This window comes from Chiloscyllium punctatum, chromosome 11, assembly GCF_047496795.1.
Source record: "Chiloscyllium punctatum isolate Juve2018m chromosome 11, sChiPun1.3, whole genome shotgun sequence".
Lineage (NCBI taxonomy): Eukaryota > Metazoa > Chordata > Chondrichthyes > Orectolobiformes > Hemiscylliidae > Chiloscyllium > Chiloscyllium punctatum.
In genome coordinates this window covers 87841471-87859726 of record NC_092749.1, presented here as the reverse complement: position 1 = coordinate 87859726, position 18256 = coordinate 87841471, and the positions used below count along the sequence as shown (strand labels likewise).

Below are 18256 nucleotides of genomic sequence, written 5' to 3'. Positions count from 1 at the left end.
GGTAAAGCAGTTTCTTCTCAACTGCCAGTTGGATTTATTAATAAATTTCTAAAACTGGCTGCTTAATTCTTTTCTACAGACATTATACTAGTGTATATTTGGTGTTGATCCTCCAGAATCCCCTATATTTTGAGGTTGCTGTTTCAATCCGCAGGAACCAAAGGTTTTAAATGGACTGAGTTAAAAATGGGTTAGTTTGCCCCAATCCTAAACATCAGGCAATGCTTAAAATCTGCCATTTAATAGATGGGATGCAGTACTTCACATACCATAATATGATTATCTAATGTTGAGTTTTATTGAATGGAAACAATATTTGAAGAATGATTAAACGTTTTGAAGATTAAGCATAACAAAGGAAACTAATGGATGTGATCCTTTAGTTTTATTTTCAGAAGGTATTCAGAATGCTACTGTCCATAGTGGAAACTGACACCAGAAAATATGCCCCAAAATGATATCAGGTGCACAAAGATTGTTGCAAGCCCAAATATAGTGATGCAATGTGATAACAGACCAGACAGCCATATTTACTTTGTAATCTGGGCTAGAGACCTTTTTTTTTTTTGTTTTATTCTAATTTTATTCCTTTTGATCTGTAATGCTGGTCTTTTTTTTTCTTTTCCCTAAGAATCTGTAGGTAAGTGGTGACTTATTAACTTTTTTAACTGTCTTCTTTTAAATACGTGTGACAATAATGCTGTCACTTAAGTTTCTTGCATGAAATGAGGGCTCATGGAATTGGTAGTGTTATATTAGTGTTTTGCAAATGGGTAAAGGACAAAGCCAGCATATGGAACTAGAAGCTGGAAGTGGGTACATTTACAGCATATAAAAGGCAGTTGGATGGGTATATGAATAGGAAGGTTTTAGAGGGATATCTGTCAAATGCTGGCATATGCACTAGGCCAGATTTGGAATATTTGGTCATGAGTCATCGATGTATAGCACAGAAACAGACCATTTGGTCCAACTCATCCATGCTGACCAGATATCCTAACCTAATCTAGTCCCATTTGCCAGCACTTCACCCATATCCCTCAAAATCCTTCCTATTCACATACAATTACAACATTTTTAAAAAGGCATTCGGATGGGTATCCGCCTCCTCCACTTCCTCTGTCAGCTCATTCCATACACACACCACCCTCTGCATTAAAAGTTGCCCCTTTAGATCCCTTTTTAAATCTTTTCTCCCTCACCCTAAAAATCTGTCCTCTAGTTCTGGACTTTCTCACCTCCAGGGAAAGGCCTTGTATATTTTCCCTATCCATGCCCCTCATGATTCTATAAATCTGAGGTCACCCCTAAGCCTCTGACACTCCAGGGAAAATAGCCTCTTCAGCCTCTCCCTCTCAAATTCTCCAACCTTGACAACATCCTTGTAAATCTTTTCTGAACCCTTTCAAGTTTCGCAACATCCTTCCGATAAGAGAGACCAGAATTTCACACAATATTCCAAAAGTGGCCTAAACCATGTCCTGTACAGCTGCAACATGACCTTCCAACTCCATACTTGATGCTTTGACCAATAAAGGAAAGCATACCAAATGCTGCCTTCACTATCCTATCTACCTGTGATTCCACTTTCAAAGAACTATGAACATGCACTCCAAGGTCTTATTGTTTAGAGATGTTTTTAAATGTTGTATGAATTGGACTTTCTAACTCTTAAACTGGTTGATTTGGAATATTGGGCTATCGCTAGTGGAGTGTCACTATGGTCAGTGCTTAGCCCAGAGGCATTTCTCATCTTTCTCATTCATTTCAATGAATTGTTGTAGCATGTACCCAATAGCGGAGCCAGTGTACTTCAGCAGGAGCAGTGAAGAGGAGTAAATGGGAGATGATGAAATTTAAACTGTCATCAGAATGTTGGCCTCCATATTGATTAGCTTGCCCAAACTTCGGAGGTAACTACAGGAAAAGTTGAGGGTTTTAGTGGCAGATAAGCTAAGGTAGATCTGCCTGACAGGGTGATTGGAGTGTTGGAAACTGAATTTTAGGGTTACAAGGCTGTGACAAAGTAGAGCACAGTAGAAATGATGGTTCAAGCATGGACAGTGCTTTCTTGGTGACTGAGCTGAGATTTTGGTGTGCCAAAAGACTGGGAGTAAACAGGTTTTGAAAACCAGTGATTCTATAGGATTTAAGTTGTACCACTGGGTACATACTACAAAGATGCATGCTTAAAGTACAGCCAATATCTTTGAGGATAGGATTTTCAAGCATTTACAGATCAGGGGAAAGGCCATTGGCATAGGCCTATCTGGAATATTGTGATCAGAAGTGACAGTACTGATTGTATATACTTATTGCTATTCAAAGTTCTGGTGAATGATTTGAGCAATGGACAGTATTTGTAGCCAAGTTAGTGAAAACGAACAAATTCGAGTGGTGATCTTTGTCTAAGATCATACCACTGAACTGCTTGGAAATAGTTTTGAACTTCTGCCATTACCTGTAAACTCTAGTATCCAGGTTTCCATGCCTCCAAATGTTCTTATGTGTACTCAGTGTTTTTTCAATCTTTTTTGAAAATTGTGCGTGAGTGTTGGGGGATAGTTGATAGAAAGATATAAATCAATTCTATAAAATTTTAATTCCTGTAAGCATCATCAGATCAAGTAGTCATGTTAAATTTTTTGACTCATTGATCTTTTTAATAATTTGTCAGCTTGACTTAATGAAACTGGATTCTTTGTCACAAATTTCTGAAGTGTAATTGAGTTATCCTTTTGACTAAATGAACATTAGCATAAATCTTTTTGGGGTAATTTTCAGATTCAGTCACTACAAGCTCCTTTCGGTAAGAAGTTTTAATTTACCTGTAAGAGGGGATGGGTCATGCTTGAAGTTGACTTTTTCTGTATATGTTTTTACTATTAAAGCACAATAGATGGCAGGTGCATTTTTGGCTTCTAAATATTTACTTTTATGAATTTTCTAGGACACTCCTCCAATGGTTCCTTATACCAATTGTATGGGAGCCTTCATAAATGCAAAGGGGAGCTTAAAATTATGAAAGCAAAGTGTGGAAAAAGCATTGATAGGGTAGAATAAAAGAAATGACCAAAGTTTGCTTTAAATACACAAAGGGCAAGAGATTAACGAGGGAAAATGTAGGGACTATGGAGGTTATCTGTGTGGGGACCTGGAAGATGTGAGCACAATACTCGAATATTTTGAATCAGTCTTCACAATGGAAAAGGATGATTTTAGTTATAGACAACAGGGTGGAGAACCGTGAAATATTCATTATGTAGAAAATATGCGGTAACATGTTTAGCAGTCTTTTAAAAGTGAATTTATCTGCAGATCCAGATGAGATGTATGCCAGCTCTTGAGAGAGGCAAGGGAGAAGATATCTAGGTCCTGGCAGTATTTTCAAATGCTCTTAGTGGCAAGTAATGCGCCAGACTACTGGAGGACTGCTAACATTCTGTTAGTTAAAACAAAGATATGTAAGGATGGAGCAGGAAATCACTATTCAGTCAGTGTAACCTTTGGTGGACAAGTTATGAGAGAATTCAGAGAGACCAAATGTATTTCTCCTTGGAGAGAGAATGATTGATAAATCTGGGATAGTAGGCATGGATTTGTTAAAGGGAGGTTGTTTGACTATCTTGTTGAAAAACAGTATTCAGGCAAGGTAATGCATTTGATTTGTCGTCTCCATGGACTTCAACAAAGCTTTTAATGTGGTAGACTGACCGAGGAGGAAAAAAAAACATGGGATACAAGGCAAAAAGTGGCACATTTCATCTAAAATTTGCTGGAAGGTAGGAAATGGAAAGTAATCATAGAATACTTGTTTGCTTGTTTTTGTGACTGGAAGTCTGTTTTGATTGGGATCCTGTAGGATTCAGTTCTGGGACCCCTAGCTGTTTCGACGTGTACATTAATATTTTATCTTAAATGTCACAGGTATGATCAAGGAGTTTGTGGAAGATCTACAAATTGGCTGGGTGGTAGATAATGAGGATAGCTGTAAAATGCTTGGGGTTATCAATGGACTGATCCGCTAGGCTGGGGAATGGCAAATAGAATTCAGCCTAGAAAAGTGTGAGAAAATGCACTTGGGTAAGTCTGACATGGCAAGGGATTATATGGTTAATTGGCAGTCTTAATTGCCACATCTAAAGAGGGACCTTTTTTGTTTGAGTGCATCCACTGATCCCAGAAGGTAGAAAGGCAGGTGGATAAGGTGGTTTAGAAAGCATATGCAATACTTTTCATTTAGTAAACTCTGCATAAAGTACAAGAATAAGGTGGTTACGCTGGAACTTAGATAAAATGCTGGTTAGGCCACTGTTGGAGAAATGCATGCAGTTCTGTTTACTAAATCTCAGGAAATATGTGATCGCACTAGCGAAGGTACAGAGGAGGTTTATCAGGATACTGCCTATGCTGAAGGGTCTGAATATTGAGGATAGGTTGAAGATGATTTTCCTTGAGCAGTGAAAGTTAAGGGATGTAAAAAGTTGTTTAAAATGTGGGGCTTTTTGAGGCACTTCTCAATTGAGTGGAGTCAACAAGCAGGTAGCATAAACACCAAGTAAGAGGCAGAAGGCTAAGAAAAGTGTTTTTGTTTCTGGATGAATTTTTTCACCCAGAGGGTGGTGAATGTTTCAATCACTGCATGACAGGATGGTTGAGCCCAGAAAGTCTACCTTAACATTTAACTAGTAATTAGATATTCACTTGCATTGCAACTGCCTCCAGGGTTATGGGCCAAGAGTTGGAAAATGAGATTTGTGTAGTCAGATCTATATTAAGTAGCACTGATACACAATGGCCATATGTCTTATTTTGTGCTGTAAACATATGTTCCAAATAAACTTGATGTGACAGAGTCCATGCAGTCTACTCTTTGATCTAATTTGTGGCATTCTCTTCCAATACTTCGTTCAGTCTTAACAACACCTTTTTAAGATATGCCTTTTAAAACCCCCTGTTTGATCAAGCTTTTGGCCTGTTACTGTGTTATGTGGAATAGTCAGGTTTTGCCTTTTTGTTCTTCTGAAGCACTATTTGAATGTTTTTATGTTTAAACCTGTATCAATAGAGGGTTGATGTGGTGATAGTTGAAGTAAATTGCATCTGATATATTTGAACAAGCAGAAGCTGAGCATCTGGATGGTTGTATGAATAGGAAGGGTTTAGAAGGAAATGGGCCAAGTGCTGGCAAATGGGGCTAGGTTAGGTTAGGATATCTGGTTGGCATGGATGAGTTGGACCAGAGGGTCTGTTTCCATGCTGTACATCTAACTCTGACTAACGTAAGTGAATCTTTTGAGGAAATCGTGAGCATTGATGGATATTGTTTTCTGGTCTCCCAAAAGGCTTTTCAAAAAGTTTGATGTATAGCATTTACTGAGATCAGAAGGTTTGTTTGAGACAAGCACGTAAGAATAAGGGTGAGTATTGGTGAAGTGAAGATTAGGCTTTGCTGTGATTTCTGTAGCATGGTGTTCTGGGTGGTTCTATTATCCTTTCATAACAGTTCCTTTTAATATTAGAAATATTTATTGGCTTATTTTAAACTTGGCAAAGGAGTATCGTACAGTACATAATTTTAATGCAAATTGGTAGTTCAATGTTCTAATCATAATGTTTTAACAATAATGCTGAGTCAGAATTCATGAATAATTGTGGAGGCACAATGGATTTTAAATGAGGTCGGCTTGCAGACTAACTTCATAAAATGAGCAGCATTTTCATATTTGTCTGACCATGTGAAGTTTTACAAAGCTTGGTTCTTGATGATTGGCTTCCTGCAATAATCTATTTTTTTTTTAAACGGGTTGTTTTTCTTGCCATACATGGATGGTGGAATGCTTTTGACAGTTTGCCAAAAATAATTGGTTGTGAATCAAACATTTCACTGAGTTTGTTCTGGGTATCGTGTTTTTTTTTAATTTGCCCATTCAGCCATTTCAGTGACAAATTGTATTCCTCCTTGTACTTGAACACTCTGCCTCACTGATCACATTGAAGATATTTTTATTCCTTTTTAGGGCTTTGTGCTCTGGCACATAATTAGCTTGTGGAATAAATAATAGTGCATCCTAAAAGAACAGTGAGTGGAAGCTATGGTGGGAATCCATTCTCTCTGCACAATCCCCTCCAGTTGGCTGTGGTAGAAAATTAATGGACTGTCATCCAATTCACTCTGGAATGTGCTTTTGCAAAGTAGGATTGAATAAAAGATGCAATGATTTTTTTTTTGTTGTTGATCAATCTGAGCCTCCTATATAATATAGTCCTATGTACCTTCCAGGTGCATGCACACTGAGACATACATTCATTGTGCTGAACAACTATTTAAAGTTTAAAAACAAATCCGCTTTTTACTTTACTGACTCTCAAATCAATGTTAAATCTACTTTGTTATGAATTTAGGGTTGGGGAGAGGGTAAGATGTTGGTTCCTGATTGGCATTCCTGCAGTAATCTGTTTGTTTTTAAACTGTTTTTCTTGCCATACACGAACTAAATCTTTGCTGTAAGATTAAAACTAGGCTGTACATGTGAGATGATATGGAATGGTAGGGTTGTCCAGAAACATTAGTGGTCTTTGTTCAAGGCCTGGAGAAGTCTCTTTTTTTTTTGCCCCATAATAGGGGTGGAGAGATTCAGGAGATCCCTACCAACAGGTGTTGAAGAATCTGCAGCTTGTGTCCCATGTCTGCCACTCTGCATTTGATGGATGACACTACAGGATCATCTGCTTGCAGCTGAGCAAGTGCATAGTCTCCTCCAGTTCCCAAAATGTTGCTGTGAGGTGCTCATCTGGCATCAGGAGTAGTGTTACCACAAATCTAAGATTCCTCTAGTATCTGGGTTGGTGGATGCTTCCTTTTTTTTTGGGCTCACTGGCACATTCAGATTATAGCTGAAAGCCACTGAGGAGCATTGTCACCTTTTCATTGTGATGCAGTTGCAATTGTGGAAAGGTGAAATGGCTGTGAGCACACCAGTTGGGTAAGCAATGACTGAGAGATAAATGCGAGGTGCTGCATTTTGGGAAAGCAAATCTTAGCAGGACTTCTACACTTGATGGTAAGTTCCAGGGAGTGTTACTGAACAAAGAGACCTTGGAGTGCAGGTTCATAGCTCCTTGAAAGTGGAGTTGCAGGTAGATAGGATAGTGAAGATGGCGTTTGGTATGCTTTCCTTTTATTGGTCAGAATATTAAGTACAAGAGTTGGGAGGTCATGTTGCAGCTGTACAGGACATTGGTTAGGCCACTGTTGGAATATTGCATGCAATTTTGGTCTCCTTACTATTGGAAAGATGTTGTGGAACTTGAGAGGGCTCAGAAAAGATTTACAAGGATGTTGCCAGGATTGGAGGATTTGAGCTATAGGGAGAGGCTGAGCAGGCTGGGGATGTTTTCTCTGGAGCGTCGGAGGCTGAGGGGTGACCTTTTATAGAGGGTTTACAAAATTGAAGGGCATGGATAGGATAAATAGGCAAAGTCTTTTCCCTGGGGTTAGGGAGTCCAGAACTAGAGGGCATAGGTTTAGGGTGAGAAGGAAAAGATATAAAAGAGACCTAAGGGGCAACGTTTTCACACAGAGGGTGGCATGTGTATGGATTGAACTGCCAGAGGAAGTGGTGGAGGCTGGTACAATTGCAACATTTAAGAAGCAGTTGTATGGGTATATAAATAGGAAGGGTTTGGAGGGATATGGGCTGGGTGCTGGCAGGTGGGATTAGATTGGGTTGGGATATCTGGTCGGCATGGACGGGTTGGACCAAAGGGTCTGTTTCATGCTTTACGTCTCCATGACTCTCTGACTCTAATCTTGTTCAGTGAGACATGGGTGTTTCAGTAACCCTGCAGGAGAGGTCCTTTTGTCTTTTCCTGTGATTGTAAGGATTCTTCCCTTCTAGGTGAGGACCTAGATGACTGTTGCTGTCCCTCAATGTTAGCAGGTCAGTTCATGTTCCAGTCAACCCTACCCCTAAGACTAGCACAAGATATGAGGAATTCAAACTGTCACCCCTTGAATGAAGTTTTTGCATTTGATGTTGACAGCAAATACGTGTTTTCCCCTTTGGCCAAAAGTTAATGGTCAACCATCATGCAAGATCAGCCATCACTTGAGTATAAGCTATGTTGCGATACTGAGGCAGACAGCTGAATTAAATCAGTATCTTCAATCCTATTCGCAACGCAGTAAAGTTTAAAGTCTTCAAAGACACTCCAAGTTGACCCCATGGTTCCTAACCAGACTTTTGAGTAACCGGTCCCAGATTCTGTGGATAATTCTCATCACTAGTTTGGTTTTTAAACCAACAAAAAGCATGGCAACTTATTAACAACAAAGTAATCTAACTGGTCTACACTGTATACCCAGAAACTGTTATTTTCAGTCAAGGTGTCTTTCAAGACAGTGATAAACAGATGAGATAAATTGGTGAGTAAGTAGTTTCATGAAGCATCGTTTCACCAGCATAAATTTTTCTTCGTTTTCTGAAGATGTCAGCTAAAGTCACCTTTTTTGTAGTTCACTCAAAAGCCAGTAATATTTTTAGTTTTCTATTCTGATCTTCCATGTGTGGCTAACAGGTGGTTGGTTATGGAGCTTTCAAGTATTCACGCTGTGTCATCGATATCCAGATTTCTTCTCTCCAAAACCCAATTCAAACTGAACACACTGATCTCCTTCCACTAGGTTCCAGTTACCATTCAACATCTGTCATCTGTTTGAGCACAAGACCTCTTCCAGCCTTGCTGGAAGGAATTCCCAGATTCACCTTTTCTAATAGCCAACGAGTGCTATCTGTTAAACCTAATGCTCATCCCCCACTGACGAAATGTCTGCAGAACATTTTTGATCAGGTACAAGTTGCAGTTAATGTCCATACCTGCCCTCATGAGTAAACATAAGCTTGTTTGGTCAGTTTTCCTCTGTAACACAAGTTATTACCTGTAGTCTAAAAGTCATTTTTAGCTTAGTTCCAGCTCACTGTTTCAAACCAGAATCGGTAAAAGAATAAAATGAAAATAATGAAAAATCAATGAGTGCTTCGGAGCTGACAAAAAGATTATTATACTCTTGGGTTCGATCATACTTCTCCATCATGGCTTTTGATGGGATGAATGTACATATGTGCATGTCTTAATACACAAAATTTAAATGCATCTGGTTCAGCTGTGTTGCTTTGAGCAATTTTGGCAAAATGGTGTAAATACAGTGGTGGAGTGATTTTAACTTTGAGGGTGGGTTCAACATTTTCTGATGCTGTCCACAATTTATTAATACAAAACTGCAGCACAAATTGTTAACTAACTCACCAAATGGAACCAGTGTTCCCAGTGCAAAAAATTAGGGTGATTCCAAGTCACTTGAGTTCTGACAGTGTTCACTTGAACATCAACAAAGATTCTAGCCTCTGGCGACTGTCTGTGTGGAGTTTGCACATTTCTCTCCGTGTCTGTGTGGGTTTCCTCCGCGTGCTCCGGTTTCCTCCCACAATCCAAAGCTGTGCAGGTCAGGTGAAATGGCCATGCTAAATTGCCCATAGTGTTAGGTGCATTAGTTAGAAGGAACTGGGTCTGGGTGGGTTATTTCGGAGGGTCTAGTTTGAGGCTTAGAATAGTTTGATTATGAGAGGCTTGGTGGAGGAAAGATGAGTCTGGTTTCTACAGCTACTGTAGTTCCACCTTCTCATGAGGAAGTGATTTAGATGATAAAAATGCCACCATTATGCTGTAGAAATAATTTTATTGATGTTTTCAGGAAACCACCACCATGTCACTTCAATTTTGTGCATATTGGTGAAGTGCTCCACCCAGTGGTGGCACTGATCACAAATAAAGCCTTAGTAAAACCATATGACTTAGATTTTCACATTGTAAGGTCCTCCTTGCTACTTAATTTAAAAATAGTTCAATTCTAAATTGACCAGTGATTGTAAGTGTCAAAGAAGCTCTAAAAGATGTGATGACATTTGGTAATGTCACCTTGCTCCTGCGTATTGTTGAGACCATTATTATTTTTCTTTTTACTTTTGCAACTCCGGTCAAAACCAAAAATGAGATAATATAGAATTGAACTTTGAACGAAAATAAAAGAATGTTTTTGTTTTTGGGAACTAGATTGGGAAGAGAATACAAATTAATGTCTACTCCAAAGACACTAGATGATACAGTACTGAGATGTTGTCGATGACTATGACATTCATCTGAATCGGTCAATCAAAGGAGGCCTAGTGCTGGCCAGCCAGAAACAAAAGGAACAAAAAAAGTGAATTAATGCTGACTTGGATTATGGGGCAGGAGGCAGTCTATTTGAATTTGCTGAACTGGAAAGCTTTTTCTTTTTGGACTTTGCTGTTTAGTTATCATCCCCTTGCTGAAAGATCTGAGAAAAGAATCTATATTGTAAAGGCCCCCGCTGGTCGTCTTGGTTTTTGCATAAATATTCCATAAAGTTTTGTACCTTGCTGTTGTGTATCCTTTTTGTTATAACCTGTAACTGTTTCAGCTGTGTTTTAATGATTGTAAAGCATTTTAGAATCTCCCGAGGTTGTGCACTCTGCATATATAAATGTCTGTCTGCCTATCTCTATTTAGTTGTCATATAACCCTCTGCCAAAACAATGTATTTTGGTTTCTTTCCCCCAACCATGAGAACCACCCCAGGAAATTAGATTAGATTAGATTAGATTATTTACAGTGTGGAAACAGGCCCTTCGGCCCAACAAGTCCACACTGCCCCGCCGAAGCGTAACCCACCCATACCCCTACATCTACATTTACCCCTTACCTAACATAGTGTTAGGCAATGTAGCATGGCCAATTCACCTGACCTGCACATCTTTGGACTGTGGGAGGAAACCGGAGCACCCGGAGGAAACCCACGCAGACACGGGGAGAACGTGCAAACTCCACACAGTCAGTCGCCTGAGGCGGGAATTGAACCCGGGTCTCAGGCGCTGTGAGGCAGCAGTGCTAACCACTGTGCCACTGTGCCGCCCACAATGACTTGAATATATCTACAGATCATCCTTTCTGAAAAGAAAAACACTTTGTTTTGAAAAGCGAAACAGATTCCGCTCAACATAGGTCAATGCATAGACAAACTTTTTCTCTGGATCCTGAACTTGTTGGTTATTGCTGATTAGTCTTGGATTGTAAACAAAGCTCTGTTAATTGAATGATACAGCTGGATAGGTGGAATTTGAAGTTGGAAGTTAAACAGCCACTCAAAGGTAATTTCAATTGCTTTCAGATCACATCTAACTCTGCATCAATATTTTACACCCTCAACTAGCTAAAGTTCAGAATTGTTAAGCAGTGAATTAATGAAAAATATTCTTTGCAGAAGACTGATATGTTCATAATGCAGCAACTCATTGTGCCAGCACTAGCTCTTCAAATAACATTACGTAGTACTAATCTCCTTTTTCTTTCCCCCACATACCTTTTTTGTATGTTATTTTTATCCAAATATTGTCTAGTGCCTTTTGTAAAAAGCCTTAATTAATCTTTGCTCCACTATATTCCAGGTGATGCATTTTGTATCCTAACTACTTTCTGAATGAAAATTAGTCTTTTTCTTTTCCAATCACCCTTGCTGCTTTTATAAATCACCTTTTAAAATCTGTCCTGTTGCGCTCTCTCTCTTCTTTCTTCCTTTTTTTTACAAGCAGGAACAGTTTCCTCCCTAATCTGTTCTATTCAGCCTGCTCCTGATTTTGAAAATGTTTCCTTAAGGAGAATGATCTCAACTTTTTATCCAGTCTAACCTCAACACTGCTTTTGGTGGTAGCGTGCTTTCTAATGTACAATGGATCTTTCACAAAAATGCAACAGTTTTGTCAGGCAAACTAGTCTCCATTTTAGTGTCTTGTTTGGAACGTGTGCTATTGGCAAGAAACTCCTTGATTTTTAAAGTTCCTGAAATAATTCCATAAAAAATTATTAGTTGCAAATGGAGAAACGAAGCTATGCATACTATGATAGCTCCAGGTTGAAATCCTCTTTTTGTTATTCTAAAACTTCTGAGTGGAAATTACTAAGGGTTTTCTAGTTTGTTTTTTTTTCTTTTTTCAGTGTAGTAGTAATCTCATTCTGCGGAACCCATCCCTTCTCCCTTTTAACAATTCACATAAACCCTACACCTATAAAGTTGATAGGATTGTGTCTTGGCTGTAAATAACCTACCTCAATACTGTTCTATCCCTGCTAGTCCAGGAACTCCACATATACATTCGAGACACCACCCATGCCCTCCACTTCCTCCAAGACTTCAGTTTCCCTGGCCCCCAGTGCCTCATGTTCATCCTGGCATCCAATCCCTCTACACCTCCATCCACCATGACCAGGGCCTCCAAGCCCTCCTTTCCTTCCTCTCCCGACATCCCCAACAGTACCCTTCCACTGACACATTCATTCTTTTGGCTGAACTGGTCCTCACCCTTAACAATTTCTCCTTCAAATCCTCCCACTTCCTCCCTACCAAAGGGGTAGCCATGGGCATCCATATGGGCCCCAGCAATGCTTGTCTCTGTCAGCTACATAGAATAGTCTATCTTTCGTAGTTACACCAGCACCACTCCCCACCTCTTCCTCCGCTACATTGATGACTGCATTGGCGCCACTTCATGCTTCCGCGAGGAGGTTGAGCAATTCATCAACATTCCACCCCGACTTTTAAATTCACCTGGACCTCTCCATCTCCATCAATGACGACCGACTTGACACTGGCATTTTTTACAAACCCACCGATTCCCTCCGCTAGTGGATTACACCTCTTCTCACCCTACCTCCTGCAAAAATGCTATCCTGTATTCACAATACCTCTGCCTGCACTGTATCTGCTCCCATGAGGACCAGTTCCATCACAGAACACACCAGATGGCCTCCTTTTTAAAGACTGCAATTTCCCATCCCACATGGATGAAGATGCCCTCCAACACATCCAGCACCTCTACCCTCAAAGCTCCACCAACTGTAAGAAGGACAGAACCCCCCCCCCCCCCCCCCACACTCCCCCAGTCCTCACCTTCCACCTTACCAACCTTTTGCATAAACCCTGTCATCCGCCGACATTTTCACCAACTCCAAAATGGACCCCACCTCTAGGGATATATTTCCATCCCCATCTCTTTCCGCAAAGACCATTTCCCTCAGTGACTACCTAGTCAGGTCCATGCCCCCCCACCCCACCCCACCCTCTCCTGGCACCTTCCCCTGCTACTACCGGAATTGCTAAACCTGCGCCCCCCCAAACCCCCTCACCTCCATTCAAGGCCGCAAAGGAGCCTTCTATATCCATCAAAGTTTTTACACCTGCACACCCACCAATGTCATTCATTGTATCCGTTGCTCCCGATGCAGTCTCCTCTACGTTTGGGAGACTGGGCACCTTCTCGCAGAGCACTTCAGGGAACATCTCCGGAACACCTGCACACGCCTCGGGTGACTGTGTAGAGTTTGCACATTCTCCCAGTGTCTGTATGGGTTTCCTCTGGGTGCTCCAGTTTCCTTTCACAGTCCAACGATGTGCAGGTCAGGTGAATTGGCCATGTTAAATTGCCCATAGTGCTAGGTGCATTTAGTCAGAAGGAAAGGGCCTGGGTTGGTTACTCTTCAGAGGGTCAGTGCGGACTGGTTTGGCCAAAACGCCGGTTCCACACTGTGTGGAATCTAATCAATCAACCCCACTGCTCAACTCTCCCTCCCACTCTGACGATGACTGACATGCAGATCCTGGGCAACCTCTACGGCCATTCCCTCACCACTCAACGCCTGGAGGAAGAACACCTCATCTTCTGCCTCAGAACACTTCAACCCCAGGGCATGAATGTGGACTTCACCAGTTTCCTCATCTCTCTTCACCTCCTCCCCCCCCCCCCCCCCCCCCCCATCCCCGCCTCTCTGTGTCTGTGTCTCTCTCCGTGGCTCCCTGCTTTCAGCCCTGATGAAGGGCTTTTGCTCATAATGTCAATTTTCCTGCTCCTCAGATGCTGCCTGACCGGCTGTGCTTTTCTAGCACCATTCTAATGGCAACCAGCTTCCTGATCAACTTTTGCGACATGTAAATGATATGAAGTAATGCCATTTACCAAAGTATATTCCAGCGTGCTGCTGCATCTAGCCTGACCATAAGGGAAGAAGGTCAACAAGTAGAGTGAATTCCAATCACAAATTTGCCATTTTACAGTATTATCTTTTTTTTTTCTCACCCAATCAATGCTTTTTGTTTATTTGCATGTTGTGAATGAAATTATGTTCAAACAAATTTGGTAGCCAGAGCTTTTAAAGCTGCCATAAAGTAAACCGATTTCATAGACTCAAAGGGCAGTCTCCTGCTGAAAGGCTGCAAACCCAAGTTTGATTATCAGAGTACATTGAAAATTAATGCACCCTTTTTATTGAAAAGGGAGCGTAACTTTTTTTAATAGGCTGTTCTTTTTGTTACAGTATGCTTTGTTGCAGAATAGTAAAATGACTGGTGACATTGAATTGAGAAGTGCCATGCTTCCAGGATGTGCAAATTTGTGGAAGTTTAAATAGTTTTGCAGTACTGCTATTGATTGCACTGGAACTTCAGCTTAAGACCAACTCAAATCAAATAGACATTTCTGTCCTAACTAATTCGATTACCTTTTTAGATGTGTTTAGGACTCTTCTGAAATGGCTTCGCAAGAAATATAGTGACACCACATGTCAAAGAAGTCTGTCTTCCTTTAACAAAGGGCTCATTAAAAACAGTGAGGTAGAGAATTAAGCTTTTTTAGGAGGGAATTCTAGGGCTTGAGGTTTAACTGAAGTTGCAGCTGCTAATGATGCAATTAAAATTGAGGAAGCTCAAGAGGACAGAATTAGAGGAGTGCAAATATTTTATATGGGTTTGGCAGCTGGTTGATTGAAAAAATCAGATGTTGCTTAACTTTTGAATCATTGTACATTCTTGAGCACAGGTGTGATGGATGAACAAGATTTGACGTAAGTCAGTACATTGATAGCAGAGATTTGGCTGACCAAGTTTTGAGGCACAGAATGTGGAAGATGAACGAAGAAGGCACTGGTGCAGGCAAATTCAGAGGTAATAAAGACATACACAATGGCTTCAGCAACAGATGAGCGAGGTGATGTTTGGGGATTGGTGGGGGTGATGAAAATTTTATTTGTGTTGTACATAGGCAAGGAACTCAACTTGTATGCAGGTATAGTATGCAATTCAAAGGCAAATGGCATGTTGGTCATTATTGCCAGAAGAGTACAACAATAAACAAGTCTTGCTACAGTTGTATAGGTGTTAGTGAGACCATTTTAAACAAGGAATCCATTGCCTTTGAGATAATGCAGTAAAGGTTCACTAGATAGAGTTTAGTTCATGGATTCAGAATGTTGTCCAGTGATGGGGCTGAATAAATTGAACCTATGCTCTCTGGAATTTAGATGAAGACTTGATTTGTCTATTGCCAAATCTGCCCATGTAACCCATCTGTTGATCTTATATAACCTAGAAGTTAGGCGAATGGAAACTTTGCAATACTGACTGTGTGCCATTGCCCAATAAAACCATTTTCCCACTTTGGTTATCTTTTAAAGTTCGGTGGTAGTGGGCAAGACGTTGGTGGCATAACTATGTGATTGAAACGTTAAGTTGTGAAGTGTTTTACAGGTTAGAGCCTGTGTGTCGGGTCTTGCCTGTGTGTCGGGTCTTGCCTGTGTGTCGGGTCTTGCCTGTGTGTCGGGTCTTGCCTGTGTGTCGGGTCTTGCCTGTGTGTCGGGTCTTGCCTGTGTGTCGGGTCTTGCCTGTGTGTCGGGTCTTGCCTGGGTCATGGACTATATAGCCATTATCAGTTTTCAAAGTTTGTTTACACAGTGCACGTATTTGAGCTGGTTGTTGAAAGTGTGAGATCAAGTGTCTTTGTTTCTTTTGAGGTATAGTGAGGCTTTGTAGTCTTCCTAACAAGACTGCTGTGGCTGGACACATGCAAATTATTGGGTTTCTGAAAGAAAATCAAAAATGATGACTGGGTTGACAAGCAAGAAATACCTAAAACATACCATCCGGAACTTGCACATCTCATACAGTATGAGATTAAAGTGGGAGTTAATTCATACAGTGTTAGTAATGTACTGTTATCTTTGAATGCTCTTAGCCCTGCCATCTGGTGTTACGGTGTTGAGTCCATCTCCATGATGCATAGCACCATATTCTTCAACAGGTTTGAGACAAAGGCTTGTTATCTGCTAGTTTGGCATTGCTCACTTCTGCTGTGGACAACCTTGTCCTGCAAAATAGATGATAACAATGCAACACCACTGAGATTCTCAGGTCAGATGTGCCCACCATGAATGACTATCTGCTGTCTGAGGCAGTGAGGGATGTGAACATGGAAGATGGGGGGTGAGTTGAAGTCTTGACTGCTGAACATTTAGGCCCAGATGTTGATAAGTACTTGTGAGGTTGCATTGTACTGTTATGGACCATGCCAGACCCCCTCCAAATATTTTAAGATGGTAGCCTAGACACTAACTCTCTCTTTCTTATCCTTAAAGGTAGATGAGAAGGGGGTGTTCCAGGTATGATGCAACTGGTCAAACCACCCTGCTTTAAGCAAAACAGAATTTATTTAAATAATATGTTTGAAACACTAACAAAAAGTAGAATTTAGGATAACTTGACTATTGGAAAACTTAATTGACCTAATACAGTCACTATTACTAATTAACTGTTCCAATATAGTGAACACCACTTTCAAAAAGGGGAATTCAAACAATGATTTCTTACAAGCAGGAGGAAACAACATCCAGAGAGATTTCAAAGAAAGTCAGTTAGGAATCATTTACTGAAGCTTACAACCTTTTGGGTACACTCACATCTTGTGACTGCTACAGCTCAAGTACTGGAACCTGAATTGGGAGAATTGGCCATTCCCCTTCCATTATTAAACAGTTTTTTTACAAAAAAGCAACAGTTTAAGGCTGGTTCTCTAGCCACCTCGGCAACTCTACCTTTGTAACCTCTCTTTAAGACTCAGGACAAAATAACCTTTATAGTGACAGTATTGTTACAGTACTAAGCAATGTAAATGGTGTGATGGATATAAGCAATTGTTTTAATGATTTGTTTATTAACTTTGATTACCTGTGTTCATTAATCGTATGCAGCTGGTCAGTTATTCAGCACCTTTTGCTACTGTTGCTAAGAAGGGCTGTTGTGGTGTAGTGTTCATACCTCTGAACCAGGAGGCCTACATTCAAATTCCACCTGCTCCAGAGGTGTGTAATGATGCTTTTAAGCAGGTTGATCAGAAATATCTGGCACTGCTATCAAGTCCTAGAGACCCCACACTGGGAGTTTACCATTGTGGCCATTTTATTTCTATTCTTTTTTTTAAATGAGCATATTCTTCTGATGGCCTCCTGGGTCCCATGTCCCTGAAATGTAGCATCTCCTCCTGTCTACTTACTCAGCCTGAGGCCTCTTAAGCTGCATCAGTAAAATATGAGGACCATGATTTGCTTTGCTACCGTGTTCCTTTTCTATCCAATTGCAGCACTTTTTTTTTGGGTTCTGTGCAACTTTCCATTAAAAGGATTTATTTTAAAACACACCCTTTTTAAAATATGTTTCCAATTGAAGCCTATACTCACTATTCTAATGTGTCTTCTGGTTTGGTATTAAACTTTTTTTGATTTAAGGCTCTTGGATAGTTTTCCAATTTTTAAAGGTTATAGTTTCTTTCTATCTGCATGTGTAATTAATCCATTCAATTAAGTTAAATTTTAATGCATTACACTCATTTACCAGTGTAGGTGGAATTTGGAGGAATTTCTTCCTTTTTGTTTACTACTTTAAAAAAAAAGCCAGCAATACCTAATTTAAGTTAAGCAGCAGACTCATGCCCTTCTCAGCAACGTGCCTTAACCAAAACTGAGGACCACGTCTTACAGGATCAGTGTGACACTGTTCCATGTTTCATATAGGTTATTTTGTAGCCTCTAAATGAAATTTCTAATCAGTTCCAAGTCGTTTGATTTGGGCTTATGGCTATTAGAAATTGGATTGTTTTTTTAACTTGTATGGAAACTTACAGTCCTCTATCTATTGTAATTTTCAGCCCCATCTCCAAACTTGATTTGTCTATTGTCAAATCTTCCCATGTAACCCATCTGTTGACCTTCCAAACTAGAGGTTAGGTGAATGGAAACTTTGCAATAATGACGGTGTGCCATTGCCCAATGAAACCATTTATCTTTTCGGTGGTAGTGGACA

The 18256-nt window shown here is 40.4% G+C and overlaps 1 protein-coding gene across 5 annotated transcripts in view; it reads left to right on the top strand.

The window, feature by feature from the left end:
* The window catches only part of agpat4 (1-acylglycerol-3-phosphate O-acyltransferase 4 (lysophosphatidic acid acyltransferase, delta)), a 180816-nt gene that overhangs the window by 97542 nt on the left and 65018 nt on the right, over nt 1–18256 (top strand). The gene's annotated exons all lie outside the window — the stretch shown is intronic.